Source organism: Populus euphratica, unplaced genomic scaffold (assembly GCF_000495115.2).
Source record: "Populus euphratica unplaced genomic scaffold, PopEup_1.0 scaffold10.1, whole genome shotgun sequence".
Taxonomy (NCBI): domain Eukaryota; kingdom Viridiplantae; phylum Streptophyta; class Magnoliopsida; order Malpighiales; family Salicaceae; genus Populus; species Populus euphratica.
In genome coordinates this window covers 1,751,655-1,761,036 of record NW_011499856.1, presented here as the reverse complement: position 1 = coordinate 1,761,036, position 9,382 = coordinate 1,751,655, and positions in this window count along the sequence as shown.

The window sequence follows — 9,382 nt, the reverse complement described above, 5'->3', positions numbered from 1 at the left end:
CTAACCTCTTTTTGCGCCGCCACAGCCAGCCAGTTTACCAATATATATATTAAAAAAATAATATAAATTATATATTAAAATTTTAAATAATTTATTTTAAATAACTTTTTAATATAATATTAGTTTTTTTACTAAATAATTACGAGTTTAAATTTTATTATTTTTATTTATTTAATAAAAATTAAATATAAAATAATATAAATTTTTACAAGTTTCAATCCCAAATGTTTTTATTTTAAAGGGCTATGTTATATAATAATAAAAATTATACCTCTAAATTTTATTTAAAAATTTAAATTATCATACTAAAATAATTTTTTAATCATCCATATTCCTACTCTAATGTTCTAAGATACTTTGAAAAGGTGTTTTTTTATTTTAAAATATAATGATATACTTCTTATTTCACATCCAAATGCAGTTTTAAAAGCAAAATTCATGGAGGAGTTTGTGTTGTCTAGCATGTTTTTTTTTTTTTTAAAATGATTCATCTAGTTGAGATTGAAATCATCCGACCATTGATAGGTTTAAAATCAATGGCGCCAGAGAATAATGAAAACACCCTTGTGTGAGTTCAGCTTGAAAGAACGAATTTTATGCTAATTACCTCATCATTTCCAGTATAAATGTAACTAATTCGTCTATTTTCTCAGAAATAAAAAAAGTTGATCAGTTTTTGGTACCGCCAAATCCCTTATTATTATTATTATTATTTTAACGAAACAACACGATGCTTCTTTTTTTTTAAAAAATGGGAGGCTAAGTAATTAATGCACTCCACAAATGATGAGATGTTATTCATTTTCGTCGAACCTCATCCTATGATCATTTTCCAAAATAATAATAATAATAATAAGAGATCTTCAATTAACATACCGAGTATATGACAAATAATTATATCAATCTAATTTAAGTTTATGATATATTTATATAATTTTTTTTAAGTTAAAACAATTTACATAAATCTATATATTATTTTATATTTAATTTTTATTAAATAAAATAAAAATATTAAAATTTGAACGTATAACAACTTAATCAATAAAATTTTAATATCATTTTAAATAATTATTTTAAATTAATGACTTAAACTAATATGTAATTTATACAATTTTTTAATAATAGTATTTACCAAGAACATGTCCTTTGGACGCATCAAAGCTATTCTTTAAATTAAAGATGGTGGGTTCGGAAAACATATCATAATTCACATCAAGCTTAAGGAATCATTAGCCGATGATATATTAAACTTTTTAAAGAGCAAACACCAATTTCTTGCCTGATTATATGGCAATCGGCTTGGTTTTAGCAAGGGCAGTGTTACTTTCAAAAAACTTGGAGATCTAAGAACCAATTACATTTAGTAGTAAATAATATGATTAAATATTAGAAGAGGCTTGAGAATGGAATTTTACTACTTTAATTGTTGTTTAAACGTGTTGTTTGGGGTAATCCCACTTTTTCTCGCATTCGATGATTTAGTAAAAAAAAAAAATCTTCATAAATAAAAATTAATGATTACCTTTCATAAAAATTCAATTTTTTTAACTTAAAATTATTATTATTATTATTATATTATATTAATTTTTTTAATGTTCTTTTATTAAAAATAATTTTAAATTAAAGAATAATTTTTTTATTTTTTTTAATAATTTTTTTAAATAATCATTTTAACGCTCTTGAAAACAGTACAAGCATTATTTGTCCATCCAAAAAAAATCTGGAGCATAATCTTTTTGGGAGGCCATGGACTAACAGGAACTGCAAGCATGATTCTTGCGAATAATCTTTCCTACTGATCATAAATTGAGAAACTTTTTTGCTTGGCTCATCAGTGGGGTAATTTGGTTGATTTGACTGTGATTAAAACTATTTAAGGCGGCAGGTATTTTCCTTGTTTGGAGGCTCTGTTCCTCTTAAGACATGCCAGTGGTTTTCACGAAGATGGTTTTTGCCTCCTAAAAACATGGAGCTGGTTACTAGACAGTATCTACATGGCGGTTTCAAAAGAAACTGAAATCTCACACGTTCACAATGACCTCTTACATTTTCTGATGGGATTGCCACGGGTGATCTTCGCATTTTGCATGCATTTTGGACCGTCTTGCATGAGGATTTCACTACTTTTCTTCTCAAACTTGTCCACTTGTAGCTTAGGTTTCAAGACATCTATGATGATCTTTTAAAATCTAAGTATGCTCAATAATAAGTTTATTTGATATTTGAACGGTAGTTCATCATGTTTTTAGGTTAATATATTTTTTTTTAGATGTCACATAATAGATGGTTGGTAGTTAAAAAATTGATTAGTATATGTAAAATAGTTTATTTTAGTGAGATTTAGGATCCTCCGGTAATAAAATCAATGATTTTTTAATATGAGATTATGATAAATGCAGGAATAAACTTTAAATTCTAAGAACAAATGTATTTGTAATTAATACCTGGAAAAAAATTCATTTTAGTGAGGTTTAGAGATCATCCAATAATAAAATCAATAATTTTTTAGTATGAGTTTGTGATAAATACGGAAATGAATTTTAAATTCTAAGAACATGTGTATTTGTTCTTGGTTTTTGTATGGTAAATACTTTAAGAATAAAAGTTTGAATATTTAGTTAATAGAAATTATGAACTCTTTATCTAGGTGATTCAGAAAATATTTATAATCTATGAACTTTGTTGTTTTGATGGAGTAAAGGGGCTGGAAAATTATTTTCTTCTAATAACATTAACGAGAGGTAAATATCTCTTACAAAATATTAATGGGGGCAAATATCTCTTATACATCATTCATGAGATGAAAATATAATAAACTCTTGGGAGTGTTTTTATATACCGCTAGATGTATAGAGAAGAATATCTCTAACATGAATATTTCATGTTAAAAGTTTTAAGAACAAATAAATAGAGATTTATTACCCTGGCATAAGTCTATAACGACCACCAAACTAATTAGGCATGACACGTAGCCAGACCCAGAGGTAGCAAGACTGGTAACTTGCTAGATTCGCGTCAACTTGATCTTAACACATGACTGTCCCAAGGACAGTGGGTTTAACAACTCGCCAGACCCATGTTTAGTTAGATTTAGCAAATGACTGACTCCAAGGGTGTTGGGTATTGCAGATCGTCAAACCCAAGTCTACTTGAACTGAGCACGTGATTGACCCAAAGATGTAAGGTCTGACAACTCGCTAGGTCAAGATTCACATGGACCTAGTACATGACTGAACCTAACAGCATTGAGTCTAACAGTTGACTAGACCCCACCCACTTGGACTTGGTGTATGGCTAACTCAATAATATTGGATCTAGTAGCTCATTATGTTCACATTCACTTGGGCTCAGCACATAGCTAAACCCAAGTATATTAGGTTTGACAGTTGATCAGACCTACATTTGCTGGGGCTTAACACGTTGTTGAATTGAAGTTTGTTGGGTCTGACATCTTGTTAAACATAAATTGACTTGGGTTTAGCAAGTGACCATATCTAATTTATCATACTCATATTCACTCAGGCTTAGTACATGGTCGAATCCAAATATATTACACTTGATAACTCATCAAATCCATATTTATTTGGGTCCAGCATATGGCTAAACCCAATCATGCTGGGTTTGACTGATTGTTAAATCCACATTCATGTGGATTCAACGCATTGTCGAATCTAGATATGTTGGACCTGAAAGCGAGCAAACATATGTCATTTGGACTTGGCATTCAGTCAAACTTAGGGATGTCAGGTATGTACATAAGTCTCACCCACCTCTTAATGGTTTAACACCTTTTTATTGAACCTTTGTAGACAATGAGTTGGGATTTTTCACAAAGCATAAAAAAATATTGATTCATCTATTCATAACAAAATTAATTTCTCATTTATTTTTATCCTTATATAAGAGAAATAAAGTTTTATATAAGTGAAATAAAGTTTTATATAAGTGAGCTTTGAAAACAAATCAAGGGACATAAAGTGAGTATGTTGCAAACTAAGAGAAACAAAGTAAATTTTTTCAGTCAATTTTGAAACCATCATATATTTCTTTTTCTTTTTCTTTTCATATTGGTCCTTGCCTTTCAATTCTACATTTTTCTAATAAAATTGAATTAATTGGCCTTAAAAAGATGTAATTGTTGAGGAAAAAAATTTAATAACCAAAATAAAAAAAAATCATTATAGAATCCATAGTAAATTATGAGAACTATAGTGGTGTGGGGACATTATTTTCTCTATTCCTTTGTGTTTTGTTAATTGTATAATGATTAATAAATAAAAAAATTCCAGGTGGTCCCCTTAGTTTTTATTTATCTGGCACACATTTTATATTAGTTGTTTTTAATATTTTAATATATAATTATCTTTAAACTTTGTTAATATTTTTAATTAAAATGAATTTAAATTTCAATCAAATCGGTTTTATATTATAACAGTTTGATTTGTATTTTTATTTACAAATTGAATTAAATAGAAAAAAATATCCATATTATCCTATAGTTTGAGAAAAAAAGAAAATTAAAATTAGATGAAAAAACCAAATTTTCCTCATATATAATATACCAAAAACCCAAAGAAAACATGGATAAAAAATTCTTTCTCTTCAAGACATAATTTCTCTCTTGAGATAATCTCAATAGGATTTGAATCCAAATCAAAATTAAAATTGAGTGTTTTTAATCGATTTTTCTATTGTCTTGAAGATCTGAACCCAAATAAAAAACAATTAGTCATTTTTTTGAAAAAAAAAACTAAATTGAAGCTTTCTATCTCTTCTTCTTCTCGACTTGATCTTTGTAGATCATCGTTTTGTAGATTAATCCTTGAGAGCTTGGAAAGACGGTAAAGAGGATAAAATGGATTATTACACAATCTTTTGAGTAACCCTTGATTTGTGGAAATAAAGTGGATCTGAGTCTTACCACCGAGTAAGGATATTCTTGTTTACTTTTTGTGGAAAATTGAAATGAGAATGATTTATGTAGCCAATAATAATCAGGGCTCACCAGGTTATGGTATTCAATGGAAGCAGAGCATGTTAGGATCTCATATGAGTTTCCTCCCATGAAAACTAACCCTTGATTTGTACTTTAATGGAGTAGGCATGTTCATCTGTAACGAGGAGGTGAAAATAGAAATTCAACTTGTAGTGATATTTGTATATGTTTTAATAGAGATGGATGCATCTGCAATCTCAATTCAATTCTCTGGCGTAATGAACACCAAATGTTTGATAAAAGTCTGAAATAAAATAGCAATTTTGTTATTATGAAAATCTTAGAATTTTAACACTAGAGATAATAAAAATGTAGTTTTTAACTCTATAATATTTTTGTTGTTTTAACACTACTAGGGTTCTTTAGTTGAAAAATAAAAAATAGTGGAAAACTTATAAATAATTAAACAATTTTTGTTGGTTTTTTTACGCACTAAGTAGAGAATGTAAATTAGTATATGTAAATTAAAATTTAAAATGTAAATTATAATTTTTAAAAATTTAATAAGCAGGTGTTGAACAAATTATAAGATACCAAGAGTAATTTTTTCAATTAAATATTTACCAACCTTTAGTTGATTCAATTGACATGCTAATTAACTCCATTAACATAGGTTTCTAAGTTGATCTCAAGCATTAAATAATATATAAAGTATTGTTTTAAAAGTTAATTATTCTTTTGCTCCCATCTTGATAATGCTTATTCATGAGGAGCTAAACCCTCAAATTGGTTATTAAAAAACTATTTCAGATAAATAATTTAAATTGTTAAGTAAAGTTTTAAAATATAATTTATATTATTTTTTAATATATTTTTTAAAAAGAAAGTTTTCTAAATTTGAAACTTATATAAATCTATATTATATTTATTTTATTTTTATCAAAAAATAAAAACAGTGATATTCAAACTTATGACTGTTTAATCATTAAAATTCTAACATTTCAAAGAATCATCTTAACCTAATAATTTAAATTATTAAATAAATTATTAAGTTATAATTTATATTATTCTCATTGATATAACTAATATTATATTGTTTGATAATGGTCTATTCAAAATTATTTTTTACTCAACGATTATTATTTACAATTTAAAAAAGTAATATTCCACCTAGTGCCAAAAAAAAAACGGTTGGTTTCATAGTGACGTACAAATAAATTTATTTACAAGTTTTTGAACTAGCTCTCTTGTAAGTCTAATTTTCATTGTGTTTTATTAAACACGCTATTTAACTTTCTAATTCTCAATTAAGATTTTTCATGATTTAAAAAAATGAGTTTATAATATCAATATATTTTAACCTTTGTCTCCAATATTGCATTTACCAAAAGTGACCTTTTAAAAAGTTGTTATTTCTGTTTGTGATTTTTACTAAAAGTGTTAATTTCTTTTTTAAAAAAATCCTATGCTAGCTTACTATTTTTTTTATTCTTTTTAAGTATGCTGATTTTTTAAAAAAAAAATCTAGGCTCAGCCACTAAAATTTAGAGGCTATGCCTATGTTTCCCGACTTTCCTTCGAGAAAATAAAAGAGTGTTTAAAAGTACAGTTAAATATTTTTTTAAATTATTTTTTATTTAAAAATATATTAAAATAAATTTTTTATTTTTTAAAAATTATTTTTGATATTAACATATCAAAATAATATAAAAACTAAAAAATATCAAATTAAAAAAATAAAAATTTTGAATTTTTTCAAAATATTTTTAAATACAAAAACAAAAAATACAGGCACTCCAGAAGATCCAAACAGAACCCAAAAACCAGTGGTCACCTAATTATTTTTAATTATTTATTCTGATCCCTGGACTTTCCTAAATATACGGAATTCCAATTTTGATCCTTGAAAGGTGGCCATTAATTAATTTCGAGGGCATCGAGGGAGCTGTATTCTTCACTGACAATCTGAAAAGGTGATTTCCACGCGCTGGCTTCACAATTTGCATGACATTCTTGGACTCTATTGCATGAGACTTCCACCTCCTTATCATCTGGTCTTGTCCACTTGCCATGTCTTTGCCTTCCAAATGTAACAGAACTTTCTCTTTGCAATTTTATCGACAACCTGTCCATTGCTGTGCTACTTGACGGTTTTATGGCATTTTTTCTAGGAATCGCAAAAAGCCAAAGTTTCTGTTGCATCAGTTTCCAGAAAAGCTTTTGGACTCGGTTCAATGAATGCCACCCTGAGCAGGAGCTTGCGCTGGCCCTTTCTTTTCTTTTTTAATAATTGAGTATATTAATAAATAAATAAGTCTTTTAGATCATAACCTCTGAAGAATTGAAATATCATTTATAAATAAAAAAAATGATTGCGTTACAGAAAAATAAAAATAAATCATAGGAAATATAAAAAAGCATTCTTTTCTTTTCTTTTTTAATTTCTTTTTCATTAGATTTCATTTATAATTATGTTTTGAACTTTGATTTTATAAAAAAATAAAATAATTTTATTTTCATTCATGCACATCTATTTGTTTTTATATTTTATGCGCTTTTTTGCAGTCATTTTAACTAAATATATTTTTTATAAACTTGTTTTATTTTAAATAATAATTATAGAAATTATCACAATACCCATCACACTGCTATAACTAGAGTAACAGACAAGAAGAAACATCTTAGTATAGAGAATTCATCGCTGGAATTGAGGAGTTCCACAATGGATTGTGCAGCTATCTATAATTAAATTATGGCCATTCTTTTATACAGAATCACAAATGAAGCCAGCTGGAGTGTTGAAGCAGGAGACGAGGCCAATGACTTAAAACAGGTGGTATTTGACAAAGGCGGGAGTCTTTGTCTTCCAAGATCGAAGCAGCCACCTATCCATAAATGTTTAGTCGATGCAGAATCCATAACGTGCAGCTACGGGTCACAGAGATCGTTTCTTAGTCACATGCAGTAATAAGAAAGCCATTGTGATATGTCAAATTCATTATCGACTCGTAGCGTGTCACATTGAGTACTGGTCCGAGGTCGCATTTCTGATATGTCAAATGACACGCCAGAGGAGCGATTCTGATTATCCACCATGCAAGGTGTCCAGCGATGGTTAATTGTTATTTATATTTTATTATGTTCCTTGAGATTTTAATTATATATTTATTAGTAAAATTTTTAACAAACTATTTAATTTATAAAAATTATAATATGGATGAAACCCACCTTCAATAGAGTTATATAAGAAAAGTCGAATAAAAAGGGAAATAGGGTTTAAAGGGGGATAACTTGTTAATAAAAAAGCGGATATCTTTTTTGTAGTATGTTGATGATTATTATTGATTTAAAATTATTTATTTGTATTAATAATATGAAATATTATTGAGTTTTGAAAGTTTATTTTATTGTACATGAGTAGGGGTGGAACTAAAAAATAAAATTAAAAAGAGCTAAAATTTCAATTATTTAATTATTTAAATTAAAAATATAAATATTACTAAAAATATTTCTTGCAGGGGACGGGCCCCTTATGAGAGATGTAACACCAATATAATGGAAGAATAGTACTTTGATATTATTTTTAATAAGAGTTGATTTGTTTAAAAACTTTTATTAAAATAAATGCAAATTTAACCCAACTAAATTGTTATGGTTGTTTTTAGTAAAATGAGTTTGGCTTGTTTGGAAACTTTCACCTAATCAATTTAGTTTGTTTCATTATATTTTGTACTAAAACAAATCAGCTTTTCATTGTGGATTTACATAATTAAATGATGATTTTACTTTCTGTTGAGTAAACTAACTGGATTTAGATTTAGAAATATGAAAGTATTTTTCATAAAAAATATTGGTTATTACTATAAAGATAGAGGTTTAACGATATTTTTATATTTTTTTGCACAAAGTGATTACTTAATTGCCATTAAAAGCAAAAACACAAAAAATTGGATCAATAAACTTTTTAGTCTTTGACTTAATTTTTAAATACATAGGTTACCCCCCTTGAAAATTAAACAACATTGTCCTTGACTTAAGGGTTCTTTTGTTATTTAGATGTGATATTTTGGTAATTATTAAGTGTCATTAGGGGTAATATATTAATTTGATATATGAAGAAATTAAAAAAAAAATTAGAAACGCGTGAACAAAGTCCATCACTTTTAAACAGTGCATATGACACCGTCTGACAGTCAAAACTGTGATTTTAGGGTGATGGTCGAAGCATCTAAGTATCCATTCCATGTATATGTGGTGCATATAGTCGAAATGTGACTAAGAGGGCGCATGTTACATTTTTTTTTCCTATCTTCTATTTGATTTTTATACCAACCTTAAACAATATCAAATTAGCCCTTAAAGTTTGTTATACTTAAGGTTTCATCTTTATTATAATTTTTAAAATTTAAAATAATTTATGAAATTAAGCGATTTTTTTCCAATTTC